Source organism: Medicago truncatula, chromosome 1, assembly GCF_003473485.1.
Source record: "Medicago truncatula cultivar Jemalong A17 chromosome 1, MtrunA17r5.0-ANR, whole genome shotgun sequence".
In the NCBI taxonomy this organism is placed as follows: Eukaryota; Viridiplantae; Streptophyta; class Magnoliopsida; order Fabales; family Fabaceae; genus Medicago; species Medicago truncatula.
The window spans coordinates 49,656,080-49,668,681 of record NC_053042.1 but is presented as its reverse complement, the minus strand read 5'-3'; positions in this window follow the sequence as shown (position 1 = coordinate 49,668,681).

Sequence of the window (12,602 nt, the reverse complement as noted above, 5' to 3'; positions counted from 1 at the left end):
ATGTGGTATTTCTATTAAATAAATTTTTATTTATATACAAAACACCGTTCAATGTTTGCATCACATCTGTGCAAAATTTGTTTGTTTATATATGCCAAAAAAAATTATGTACATATATGAGAAAGTCGATATGATAAAATTGTGGAAACTCGTGACTATTTTCAAATTATCAACATTAATGTAGTGTTTCTCTTAAATAACTTGTTATTTTATATTTAAAACATTCTTAAATATTTGCATTGCACTAGTTGAGGATTTTATATGTTTACATATGCACAAGAAGATTTTATGTAACAATATGTGATAGTCGATACGGTTAAATTTTGAAAACTGATCACTATTTCAAAATATCAACATTAATGTAGCGTTCCTCTAAAATATCGTTAAATATTTACACTGCAATCCAATCGTTGCAAATGGTATGTGCTCATATCTCCAAAATCAAATTTTAGTTGCACTGATGTGAGAAAAGTTGACTTACTTAAATTTTGAAAATTACTAATTATTAAATATCAATATTAATGTATTGTCATTTCGTGTAGTAGTCATATTCAACGGTCAGATTTATTATATTTGATACCGTTAGTCGGCTGGGTCTATTTTGGTCGTCAAATGAATGTCATTTCGTGTGACTAGGTCTCTTAAGGGATTGTTTGTCGGGTTGACACCAACAATATAACAAAAAAAATATAACTAAATTTGTTTTTTATAACGACACCAACAACAATCTTTATTATAGAAAAAATTGTTTAAGGGTATAACTGGAATAATTGAAAAATAAGTATAAACATACTCATATAGTTTGTTACACTTTTTAAATGATAAAGGAAAAAAAAATCAGATATATATATTCTTATCGTGTTTGTTACATTTGTTTTACTATTTAAATTTATTCTTATCTATTTGCTACATGTGTTATTTGCTTTGAAAATTGATGATATTTTTGAAAAGAAAAATTTAACTCAATTGAAAATTGAGGGTATTTTTGAAAAGAAAAATTCAACCCAAAAATACTGAAAGGAATAGTTTTCTTTATATATAGCATAGATTAGCAATTGTAATCAAGAAATCAAATTCCATTTAAATTCTTCCAAATGGTTGCTGGGTTTGTTAGATTTATTGAGACAATGCCAAAAACACCCTTTATTAAAGCTAATCCATATTCCATTGCAATTAAAAAAATTCAGCATTATCCCCGTGAGCGTAGCTCAGTAAGTAGGGATATTGCATATTATATGCAGGAGCCGGGGTTCGAACCCCGGACACTCCACAATTAAATTGTATGAGCTCTAGCCACTAGGCTACTTGACAAAAATAAAATAAAATTCAGCATTAATGATTAAATATTCACACATTGTGGGCCACATAACCTTTACATCTCATCCATTCACTAGCATCCAAAGGCTGAAATTCATTTTGCACAAAAAAAATAATTGAAAATGGAAGTCATGTTGGTGCATGACCCATGAAGCTCATGTACCGGAGATGGAGCCGAAACTATGTACATAACTGAAATTATTTATTTACATGAGGCATTAGGCATATACCTTGCACAAGGCATGCACGATCTTTTAAGTTTATAAACCTGAATTTGTCTCTCAATTTAGACCTATTGCTTTATGTAATGTTATTTATAAGATAATCTCTAAGGTTATTGTCAACAGAATCAAGCCATTGCTTGATGGTATTATTTCTCCATATCAGTCCAGTTTTATTCCAGGTAGAAGTATCCACCATAATATTATTGTGGCTCAGGAGATGGTACATTCCATGGCCAGAATGAAAGGCAACAAGATGTTCATGTCCATCAAAATTGACCTAGAAAAAGCTTATGATCGCATCAATTGGAATTTTGTGGAGAATTGCTTGGAGGATTGTAAATTCCCTGCTAATCTCATTCAAATTATACGTGATTGCATATCTTCGCCTAGTTACAAAATTTTGTGGAATGGGGATAAAACTGACACGTTCACTCCAACTAGAGGAATTCGTCAAGGAGATCCTCTCTCCCCTTACCTTTTTGTTATTTGCATGGAGAGATTATCTCATATCATTTCCGACCGGGTGGAAGCTCAGTATTGGAAACCAATGCGGGCAGGTAGGTATGGCCCTCAAATTTCTCACCTTCTTTTTGCTGACGATCTTCTTCTTTTTGCAGAGGCTTCTATTGAGCAGGCACATTGTGTGATGCATTGTTTGGATATGTTTTGTCAAGCTTCTGGGCAGCGTATTAATGGCCAAAAGACTCAAATTTTTTTCTCAAAAAATGTGGACAACCAGCTCCGTCAGGATATTTTGCAACACACAGGTTTCACTCAAGCTAATAGTTTAGGCAGGTATCTTGGAGCTAACATAGCTCCAGGAAGAACTTCTAGGGGAAATTTCAGCCACATCATCAACAAAATTCAGAATAGACTTAGTGGATGGAAGCAACAATGTTTAAGTCTTGTGGGCAGAATTACTCTTTCCAAGTCTGTCCTTAGTTCTATTCCTTATTATCATATGCAGTATGCTAAGCTACCTAAAACTCTTTGCAGTGAGATGGAAAAAATCCAAAGAGGTTTTGTTTGGGGGGATACAGAACATACCCGCAAAGCTCATTTGATTAGTTGGGATACCTGTTGTTTACCCAAGAAGGAGGGGGGTCTTGGATTTAAAAGGCCTCTTTTGATGAATGAGGCTTTCCTCATGAAAATCCTATGGAACCTTATTAACAAGCCTAATGACCTTTGGTGCAGGGTGTTGTATAGTAAGTATGGGAGAAATAATGATTTGAAGATAACTATAAACTCTCAACCTTATGATTCTCCTTTATGGAAAGCTCTTACTAGGGTGTGGGATGATTTTCAAAGAAACATCATCTGGCAAATAGGAGATGGTAATAGTGTCAATTTCTGGTTGGATAAGTGGGGTCCAAACAACAATTCCCTCATTTCTCTAGCGACAAATTTGTATGTGGATACCACTCTTCTAGTTAGGGATGTGATGAGTTCTTCTGGTAATTGGGATCAAAATTTCCTTTTTGATAACTTGCCTAACAACATAGTTGAAAAGGTGTTAGCTCTCCCTGCACCTTCTAGTGGTGATGGTCTTGACATTATTGGTTGGGGAGGCACGAGTACGCGACAATTCTCAGTCAAAAGTGCTTACGACATGAAAGACGGAAATCATGCTAATACCGGAGGGGATTGGAAAAGTTTGTGGAATTGGAAGGGTCCGCAACGAATTCAAACCTTCATTTGGTTGGTTGCTCATGATCGCATTTTAACTAATTACCGTCGAAGTAGATGGGGTGTTGGCATATCCCCAATTTGTCCTTCTTGTGGGAGTGAGGATGAGACTACTCTTCATGTACTCAGAGACTGCACTTATGCAACCGAGGTATGGATCAGACTTGTACCTTCAAATTGTATAACTGACTTTTTTTCCTTTGATTGCAGGGATTGGGTTTTTACAAACCTCAATAAGCGTCAAAACAGAGATCTCAACTCTAAGTGGAAGACAACTTTCATGTCTACTTGCTGGTATATTTGGAAATGGCGGAACAAGACAGTCTTCGAGGAAAATTTCCAGAGACCAGCGAATCCCACAAGTATCATCCAAAAGTTTACTAGTGATATTGAAGATTGTACACTTAATCATTTTCAAATGGATCTTCGTCACACTGAAACAATTTATATTGGCTGGAAATATCCTCAAGAGGGATGGATCAAACTCAATTGTGATGGAGCTTGCAAAGAGAATGGAGATCGCTCGGGTTGTGGAGGTTTACTTCGGGATGCTAATGGTAGATGGATCAAAGGTTTTGTCCGCAAGATTGGCGCGTGTGATGCTCTTCATGCAGAGATGTGGGGTATGTACCTTGGTCTAGAGTTGGCTTGGAGGGACGGTATTTCTCAGCTTTGCGTTGAAAGTGATTCAAAATTGCTTATTGACATGATAACAAATAATTGCAAGATGAATGGGACAATCCCTGTGCTCATTCGGCGTATTCAAAATATTTTGAATCGTAATTGGCGGATTCAGGTTCATCACACTTTGCGAGAAGGCAACAGAAGTGCTGATTGGCTTGCCAACTTCAGCCTTACCATGGATTCATGGAATTTTACTATTTTGGAGACCCCTCCTAGTGAGCTCAATAGTCTCCTCTTTGATGACATCTCTGGTGCTTGTATGCCTAGAAATGTTCGTGTAATTGTTTAGTGTTCTCTTTTGGGCTTCGGCCCTCTCTTGTACCAAAAAAAAAAAAAAAGAGTGCATCCCATCCCATAACACTACATTTTTATGAGGCATGCACGATTTAGTGAAATTGTTTTTAAAATAATTGGACTCTTTTAAATTTTAATTAATATTTGAATATAATCTGAAAAGAATATGTTAGAGAATCTATTAGTAGTTGTCCTCCTACAATGATCTTGAAGCTGAGTGGATCTTCCAAACAACTTCCGATGGAACAAACATATCGGAAAGTATGTTTCGATGATTTTTTTTTTCCTACTAAATTCTCTCAGATCTTAGGTTTTGATGGACATTTAAGTTATTAACCAACCAGAATAATAGTACATTATTATTAATTTTTTTTGGTGAGGTTACCATAGTGCATTCGTTTACATCTCAACGATCATCAGGCCAGGGCAAAATTATAAAAGAAAATATTGAGTTTATATTTGATTTATAATACAATATATATTAGTAATGCGAAAATTAAATATAAAAAGTACTATAGTGAAGTGGTTAAAGCAAGTTTATTACATCTTTATTTCTCTAGTTCAAATCCTATCAACCACACTTTTGATGATTTTCACCTTAAAATATGATTTTCTTCTTAAAAAAAAGTTCAAATCCTATCAACCACACTTTTGATGATTTTCACCTTAAAATATGATTTTCTTCTTAAAAAAAAGTTAAAAACGGTGTAACCGGGAGTTGAACCATAGACGTGACTATAGATAAAAGACTATCTACCACAAATTGATTAGTGAAACATTGTCCAATTATGTAATATATATTATCTTTTCGGTCTACTATATTAATAAAAAAAAAAAGGGTTGTAATCTAGTATGGCAGCCACCACACCATACCTAACACTAGATCCGCCCCTGCATCAGGCGAACCTTTTTGGTCATTATATTTTAGTAATTACAGAAAGGAACCAATACTTTGAGTTTGTCATTTATACTGGTACATTGTTGGACTTGTGAATATTTGAAATTCAATATGTGATGAACCTTTATAAAAAATAAAAGCAGTATTTATGTTATGAAAATAAAGATAGATATGTGAAAGAAAAGAAAGCAACAATTTCATTCTGAAAAGTCCTAGAGTGTATTTGGATGAAGAAGTTTTCGAGGGTAATTCAAACTTCTATACGTAAACTTTGTTGTTCGAATGATAAATTTAGATAATTTTCAAAATAAATAAATTTTATGAATATGTCCTTATAAATTTTAAATACCACATCAAAACTAAGAATTTGAAATTCCTTCGTTAATCTATACGTGTGAATTTCAAATATGTCCTTATAATTCTTTCAAAATTTCTAAATTTGGTTTCTAAGTTTAAAATTTTGTAAATTGGTCCCTATTTTAAAATGTCACAAAAAGCCCAATAAAATTTAAGAATGAAGGGAATTCAACTGAAATATTTGAATTGCATTAAAATTTTAAATTGCATCATCCAAACACATTTTTAAAGAAATGTGGATAAAAAGTTAAATGTGTTAGTGAAAGCAGTAACAATTATGCCAAAAAAAAAAAGTAACAATTACTATTGTTCCAAAGTTCAAAACCTTCAAGTAACAAATGCAAATTATTCTCATATCAATCATATATGTCATATGCATATATGGAAAATAATGGTTATTTTCATATGCAGAAATGATATTGAAACGAATATCAATGTCTTTAGAAGATTTTTGTCATGAAGCTAAAATTGTAGGTAACTAAATTTTCATGGTTTGCTAGTTAGCATCATTGTATGATTGGAATGGAGTCTACCAAGAAGAAGAAAAAGAAAACGACAACCGTACTCAAAATGGCTATGCAACACTGTCAAGTACTACTAAGTAGTGGTGGGACAAACCTTTCATATCATCAAATCAAAAAATTTGCATTGCATTTCGTTCTCATAAAAAATAAATCACTGCTTTCTTGCAATTAAAATTGTCAGGTACCAAGTACTGTATTAAATCTAAGTGACTCAAGTATCAGACTGCACCTGTAACCATAATACCCTTACTTTATAATAGCAGAGATTTAGAAAGAGTAGTTATTTGATTGTACATGTTAAACAGTGTCACCTGTTAGAAATTAGGAAAAGTTGTTTCATAGGGTACACAATTTGTACACTCCTTGAGAGTGGTTTGGTAGCACAAGACTTGATGAATTAATGCCGCATTAAAGAGATTCTTCTCATGTATATTTCAAAAGAAAAATAAAAGTTGTTTCATGTACTTGAGTTATGAAGTAAGAGAGATGGTGAAACTTCAATATCGAAATGTAAACAAACATTTCAGTCCTTTGTTATTATAGCATCATAATGTAACAAAATTTTAAATATGGCATTAAGTGTTTCTTCTGCAGGTAGTTTATTGGCTAAATTGACAAAATAAAACACATTAGATGATTAAATTAACTAATGAAAAATACATTTGATGATGAAATGACAAATAAAAGATACATTCAAATATATTCTTGTAATTTTGGTAGAGATTACAGTAACAAATTAACAATGAAGGTGTTCTGGACCGGTCAGATGGTCAATCCTACGAAGACATGTGGACTAAATGCCTAAAAGACTATGCTAACTAATGGTACGCCTACCTTACTGGAGCACGCCCCCGTACGTCAAGCACCGTACACATGTCTGTCAACGGCCTCCTGATGAGGCGCCACATCACATGGAGACAGTTACTCTCACGCACGCTTATATAAGGGTGACCTTGCTTCCCCCATAAGGTATGACTCACTTTCTTACACACTCCTCTCATTTCTCATACTGATTTGATCGTCGGAGTGCTAACGTGCCTGCAACACCTTTCGTTCCACCGTGAGATTGCATCGCCACCACATCAGAGCACCGTACCGTTACCATTGTTACCATCCATCCTCAGCGGACAGATCAGACGGTATTACTATCCCCATGAAATGGTTGGTTTTCTTTTTTTGCCTAGTCATTTACATGCCTCACAAATGCAGCTTACATTTATTCTTCACATACATACATTTATGGCTTAATTGTTATTTTAGTCCCTTAAGTAATTTTTTGGTATCGCTTTGGTCCCATAACTAAAAAAAAGTCCGTTTTGGTATTTTAACTTTTGTTCCGTTTCTTGTTTTAGTCCTTTCCGTTAATTTTATTCAAAAAAACGTTAGGGTTTATTTTCTTCATCCTCTCCATCTCAATCCTTCATCTTCTTCACTATTTCTGGAAAAATAGGAAGAACAACAATAATAGCATCAACAAAATTAAGGAGCAACAACAACAATTTTGGCATCATTATCATCATGAAGTAACCCATAAATCCTCTCACACAACAACAACAAAATCAAATGGTAGCAACATCAAACAACAGCAATTTCAGCATCATCATCTTCCTCTCATCCAAAGTTTTTGCAACAACAACAAACAATTTTTGCAACAACGTCAAACAACAGCAATTTCAGACCCATTTCACAATAATTCCAAATTTTCAAACTTTCTTTCATATTATTCAAAACCAAGAACAAAATGAATAAATGGTAGCTAAAAAACACAAATCTCAGACCCATTAATCAATTCCCCCAATTTTTTTTCTTCGAAAATTTCAAAGGAGAGACAGTTCAGATCCATAACTATGGGTGTGATTTTGTCGTCGTTGTTGTTCTTTAAGCTGATTTGATTAAGCAGATCCAGAATTGGGAAGAGTGAGGTTAACATGTTGAAGTATTGTCCCATATGAACAAACATCTGAAACAAAAATCCAGATACAATAAAAATTGCCCCAAGAAGAAAATTGTTTATGTTGTTTTTCAGGGATTGTGTTTGAAAAGAAGATGATTGTAATTTTGTGTTTGGCAGAGAGTGAAATATAGGAATGGGTATCAGATTGGAGAAAAAAAAAAGATGAGATGAAAGGGGAAGAGAGAGTTTGAATTTGAATCAACCCTTTCACAACAATTAAAAGAATTTGGAAGTAAAATAAAGTTAGGGTTTGAATAACATTCATGTGAATCAATTCTGGGTTTTTCTCATGAGTTTTTTTATGAAAGTAGCTTGAAGATGATGAAGAAGGGGGAATGAAGATGAAGATGATGTAAACCCTAACGTTTTTTGAATAATATTAACGGAAAGGACTAAAACATGTGACAGAGCAAAAGTTAAAATACCAAAACAGACTTTTTTTTAGTTATGGGATCGAAGCGATACCAAAAAATTAGTTAAATGACTAAAATAGCAATTAAGCCTACATTTATAAATATAGACACACACATAAGAATGACGTTGTCTAGTACACATAAATAAAATAGTTTTACACTATGTACAAATGTCTTTTTTACACTTGGATCAATAAATCATTCATATCTCATTAAATTTAATAGTTGGATTCATTGATCTAATGATGAAAACTAGCTTGTACATGATACAAGACATATCTCACTTGTGCATCATATAATTGATATAAGAATACACTCATAATTTAAAAATGTGACCCACATGCCCAGTGCTGAAGTTATTTAAGATTGAATGATTTATAAGTTGCATTATACGGGTCACATTCTCATTCAAGGTAGTTCAATATTAACATGTCTCTTACACATTTATAAGTTACAATATTATTATTCAACAGAACTTGAAAAGTTTGCCAATATATACTTATAGTACTACTGTTACACTTTATCATTCAAAATGAAAATACTTTAAAAGATTCCTCCCTACCCCAGGGAAAACCACTTTTTTTTTTTGCATGGTGTACTGACCTAAAGTATTGATAAATTAATTGCATTTGCACTTAAGAAAAAGATTGGCCATAGCACTTTTTTCATGTTAGAAAAAAAGTGAAAATGTATGTCAGCTTTCTCTGTGTGAGCCTTTTCTCCTAATCAATAACACAATAATTGAATACATAAAACATCACCTCAACAAAGTCCCAGTTGTTGTAGTGAAAATAATTGATATGAATTCAGTGCCAAAACATTGAAGGACACACAGAAAAAAACAGATCTATAAACCAAACATGTGTTACTCTCCAAACAGCAAAACATTAAATTCGACACAGCGAGCCATCTCCAGTCTTAATCTTTTTACATGTCTCCACCATTTATGAAATACAGTATCAGATATATACTTAACAATTTATTGTATTGCTATTTTGAATTTCCCGCTAATTTTGTTTTGTGGTATAGTAACTGCCACATCAATGTTACAAGCAGAAATTTATAGATTCATAGATAGGATATATAGGTAGTATTCATAATTGTCTGCAATAATTAATTCTCGCCCAATTTTGTCATTTACTCCAAGTTTAGAACCAATGCTATGCTAGTTTAGAATTGTACTACTTTCTAAACAAAAATGAAATTACTCTGGAACTTTATGTTAGAATTGCAAGACATTGTTTAATGTGTTCAAGCAAGATATATAATCGTGCATAATGTAATCACATCATTTTTCATCGAGAACTCTTACTTGGTTCTTCCATACAATTAGTTTTTAGATGATGTTCATTAACCATTTGAGCTCAATTAATTTTTGCTCATCTACATTTTTTTGAAGTGCAAATAAATAATATTAATTAAAGAAGTCCTCAACATTAACTTGAAAGTTAATCAAAAGAGAAAGTAAAAGTGATTTTTTCTTTACTAAAATGTTTTTCATGACCAAAAGTAAAAGAAAAAGGGGTCATCTTCTGGCTTGCTTTCATTCAACACATCCTCTTAGTTCCAACAAAAGGAAAGGGGGGTGTAAAGAAAAACAAACAAAAGAAAAAGGAAAAAGGTTCGCATTGAAATTCACGTTTTCATGCAAAATCACCTTTTCTTTATACTAAATGAAATCATGCAAAATCTCATTGTAAAGTAATTCAACAAACTAACGTTGATCTCCCCCAAATTTCCATGCAAAAACTAGATGGAATATGATTCTTTCTACGCATAATAATGCACTTTTTCTCCTTGTTCAAAAAGCTACGTATTACGTATCCTCTTCATAATCTTTTGGAGTTCTCTAATTTTGAAGTCTGTAGATAAGAGAAAAGGACATAAGCCGTTGACATATTTTAGGTTTTATTTTGGTCCCTTAAATAAGTTTCTTTTCATTTTGGTCTCTTAAATTACAAACGTTATGCAATTTGATCACTTAAGTTTTTTTCATTTAATTTTGGCTCATTAAGTTATGAATGTTTAATATTTTGCTCATTTAAGTTAGAAATATTAAGACATTTTGGTCCTTGGTATGAAAGATTAAAGTGTCTGAATTTTGTAACTTAAAGATCAAAATATTAATTATTTGTAAGTTAAGTGATGAAAATAACATGAAATGAACTTAAGGAGTGTGCTAAAAAAAAAAAAAAAAACTTAAGGAGTGTAATTTTCTAACGGTTTTAATTTTAAAAATCAAAATGAAACAGAATTAACGACCAAAAATATAATTCGTTTTTTTTATAGCAAATAACATGAATAGTTATATCTCAGACTCAATTTTTGTTCGAATAAACTTATCTCAGTTGGCAAAGATAATACATAATATATGCAAGGTTCGGAGTTCGAACTCCGGAAAGAAAAAAAAAAGACTCAGTTTTTGCCTACGTCCAAATGTCCAATATAACTGATGTGCATTACTTGAAGATCTGGTCACGATAAATTAACATTATATAAATTAACATATAATGGATGCGGAGCCGTAGAATAAGATTTGATTGCCTTTAGTTTTTTTTGTTATTTAAATCGATTTTTGGATATCAAAAATGCAAAATATATTATGTTATTATTAATATTACATAAACACAGTAAAATAATAAATTAGATGCAAAATATATTAAAAAAAATTATAGAATGAAAATTATTGATTATTTTATAAACCAATATAGATTAAATTAATGCAAAAGTTATAAGCGCATCCTTAACAATTTTCGTAGAAGCAAGTGGGGAGTGGGCATATCTCCACTTTGTCCTAGATGTGGCAGCGAAGATGAAACTACCATTCATGTGCTCTGTGATTGTGTCTATGTAACTTAGGTATGGCTCCGCCTAGTTCCATCTTATTTCATAAACTGATTTCTTTACTTTTGATTGCAGGATTGGATTTTCAACAACCTCAGCAAGCGTGGCATATGTGCAACTACTAAAAACTGGAATACCATTTTCATGATATCTTGTTGGTTCTTATGGACGTGGAGAAACAAAACTATCTTTGAAAATGATTTTCACCATCCAAACAACCCTGAAATGGTGATCCAAAACTTTACTAAACAGATAGACCTTTGTTTAACCCTTCTGCCTCATCGCAATCTTCAACGAAAAGATACGATCTACGTGGGTTGGGATAAAACCCTTAAAGGTTGGATAAAACTCAATAGTGACAGTGCCTGCAAAGATGGTGGAGAGAAATTAGGGTGTGGTGGTCTTTTTCGCGGCTCAGATGAAAGATGGCTAAAAGGCTACATTAGAAAGGTTGGAGTGTGTGACGCGCTTCATGCTGAATTGTGGGGCATGTACCTTGGTTTGGATATGGTTTGGCGAGAACATATTCCACAACTAATTTTGGAAAGCAACTCTAAAACTCTTATTGATATATATGGTAACTGGTAGTGTATGTTTAGTGGAGCCATTCCCACATTGGTGTGGCGTATTCGCAACCTTTTGACTTTATATTGACATGTCCAGTTTCATCATACTTGGAGGGAGGGTAGTCTTTGTGCTGATTGGTTGGCGACCTTTAGCCTTTCTTTAAACTCTTTTGATGTTACTAGATTGGAGTATCCACCTAGTGAGCTCCATAGGTTTCTTTTTGATGATATTTCTGGAACTTGTTTTCCTAAGCATTTTCAATTAGTTGTTCAGTTTTCTGCTGGGCCTTTGATCCTTTTTTGTACCAAAAAATAAAATAAAATTAATGCAATATATAAAATTAAAAATCAACAAGCAGCATGATAATACAATATATAACACTAATAAAAGAATAAATAAATACTAATATTTACTTTTGCAGTTTGCTTTTGAAAAATGATTCGAAATCCGATCCGATTCTAGCCGTTTTTACAAAACAACACCAAACGCATCCTAAAAAAATTAGTTTTTTTTTTGTTGTTGCAATTTTCCATTTTTTTGGATTGGTTTACAGTTTTATTTTGAATCGGATTGGATCTGAACACCCCGTGTTAACCCTCCTCCTCCGGTTTTCAGGGGAAAGGGACCTTGATACTCTATAGCTCAATCGGGAGGTAAACAAAGCTTGAGCAATTAGCTCGCGATGTAAGTAAAAAAACTGTTCTCCAAGAAATCAAATTCAGTATTTTATTTTAACCATTTGTCATTGGTGGAGCTCTTTAACAACTCCAGCTCAATTTCTTAGTTTGATTGCATCTGGTTTATAGTGAGCGATTCATCTAAGGGAAAATGGAAATT